The sequence below is a fragment of the Pteropus alecto genome, unplaced genomic scaffold (genome assembly GCF_000325575.1).
Source record: "Pteropus alecto unplaced genomic scaffold, ASM32557v1 scaffold79, whole genome shotgun sequence".
Lineage (NCBI taxonomy): Eukaryota > Metazoa > Chordata > Mammalia > Chiroptera > Pteropodidae > Pteropus > Pteropus alecto.
This window is the reverse complement of record NW_006494612.1, coordinates 5,147,326-5,149,894: the sequence shown is the minus strand read 5'-3', so window position 1 is coordinate 5,149,894 and position 2,569 is coordinate 5,147,326.

Genomic DNA, 2,569 nt, shown 5'->3' with positions numbered 1-2,569 from the left:
CTCAAAGCCATCCAAGGAGAGCAAAAATATGCATATGTGTACTCACGTACGTGCGCGCGCACATACACACACACACACACACACACACACACACACACATACACACACCCACACAGACCCTTCTAGGAGATTCTCATCATTTATGGAGTAGGTATGGGGGTTCCTAAATTGGCTTATTTCTTGGACTCTTACTTCAAAAGTAGGCTGGGTATAAATAGATTTATATGTGTTTGGGATGGAAATTTAAGTTAGGGGCCTTTTGCGGCACTCAATGCTGGGTTGAGGAAACTGGCCTAGGTCTAGATGGCTTTACTAGCACTCCTATCATGGCCCAGGAAAGGAGCTGGTCAGAATGCGAGAGCACAAGAAAATGATGAGCCCTCAGGAAGCATTGGTGGGACAGGTGGGTGGGCCCACATCTCCAGGGTTACCAAAATGTCAGCTTATCTGAAATGCTCATCAACTCCCTGTGAGGACAGAGGTAGCTTTCTACTTGAGAAGGCATCCCTGCTACAGGGAGAGAAGAACTGTAGAAATTAATCACTGTGCCTGATACGTAGCCCAAGGCAGAAATGAGATGAGAGACCCACAGGCATTTTGGAAGTTACTCTATCTCAACAGGTCATCTAGACTTGGGCGGTCTTCTATCCTGTCTGGTCTGGTACTGGATCTCTTCCCACATGTCCAGCATAGAAGTCAAAGGAATTGAAGGAGTGGGGAAACCGTCCAGGAGAGTCTGATCAGGGTGGAACCGGGATTGAGAATGGTTGCTAATACTTGCAATATATGCTCTTTGCTTTAGGAAAAGATGTGCAGTCCAGGTTTCATATCCATTTGGTGTTTTATGCACAACAGAAAAATATTTTTTGAATATTTCTCCAGCTCCAAATGAATTGGATTTAATCATCAAACATTTTATGACTCTTATAAATCTGATGGTCAGATTGGGTTGAAGAGAAATTTCCACTAGCAGAGGAGTCACATTAGAGGGAATTGTACAAGAACTTTAGTGGTGGATGGTAGGAGAGGTGGTCAGTGAACTGTATTTGTTCAAGGCCTAGTGTGTTTGTCTACAAGCGATACACTCAATCAGGGTAAGCAGCAACCAGAGGAAAAGGTTTATAATCCTTAGCAATGACAATAAAAAAGTATAAAGTTGCATATACCCTGGGACAAAATAAAGCTCTGTAAAATAGAAATGTAAAGTATGTTTGGGCAGGGGCTAGAAGGGAGTGAACTTAAATAAAAATATTTCACTTGTTAGAGTGGTTGGGTTATAAGTGATTTTTCTCTTCACATTATTTCCACTGTTGCTGATACAGTGCTGTGTGTACACTTGTACGTGATCACTCCCCAGTAAAATTATTCTGTGCTGATAGATGTCATTTTCATTAAAATACAGACACGGAGGTGGGGACTACTCTGTCTTTGTTATTTATTGATTTTATGATCCTCATTCAGGCTTCTCTTTCTTTGTAGGCCACTCTGCATGGTGGGAGGGGAGGTGGCAGGCAGGGGCAGGTAAGGCAGCCTGTCGGTGAGGATGGGGCAGATGGTGGCCATGTGGTGGGGTTAGGAGTAGACCCTGAGCCAGGGTACTTCAGGAAACAAATGAGCCTTTTCTTCTCCTTGTCCCCAGAAGGGTCCCGTTTGAGAAATCAGAGTAAAAGAGATGAATAACAGTGGCCCTGTCTGCACATAAACACTCAGAGCCAAAACACTTTGTTCCTACTTTGTCTCAGGAGTTCCTGAAACACTACGTTTAATATGTAGTATCTGGGCTTTAATTGGCCTTCTAATCCTTTATAAGGAAATTACAATGCAAACTCCCACATTCTGATTACATCCTCTGCTTCACGCTGACTCCAAAGGGAGTTGCTGGCTTTTAAAGGAAGGAGAGAATTCGGCAGGGGTCACAGAGCTAGTCCTCTTAGAATTAGTGTCTAAAAGCTGCTTCCTCAGTCGAGTGGGAGGACCGAAGCTGAAATCCAGTGTCCCTTTAAAAAATATTTTAAAGCATGTAAGTCCACGAAAGTCATTTTCTCTAACTCCAGATAGCACTGGGATAGCTGAAAGGAGTTGGGTGAGTATGTGAACAGACCTGTCTCATCATTTCACCTGAGTTCTCCTTGTCTCCTCTGGGCTGCAGGCCAGGTACTGAGCAGACTTGTCTTTTAAAAAAGATGATTATCTTAGAGTGGGATTTTTTTTTTTTTTTTAGTTCAGTTTGCTCTGTATCTATTTTAAGCAAAGCAGAGTATGCAAAACTTTGCACATTCTCTCTGGAGCACAAATGATTTTACTGGCAACAAGACAAAGTACCGTGTCGCACACCTCAGAAAGCCTGGGCCTATGTATCTCAATGACTTCTGGTTCATAAGCATATAAATAGTAGGAAACTAATTTCCTTCACCCTGAATTCCAGGTCAACAATTTGGTCTCATTTCCCACTGTTTCTCAGTTTTACACTAGTGGGTTCACCATTCTTTGGACTGCCCACATGCAGTCCTGCGTGTTGTTTTGGTTAATGCCCTTTTCTTGTCTTGCCAGGACCATTCCTCCTATTTCT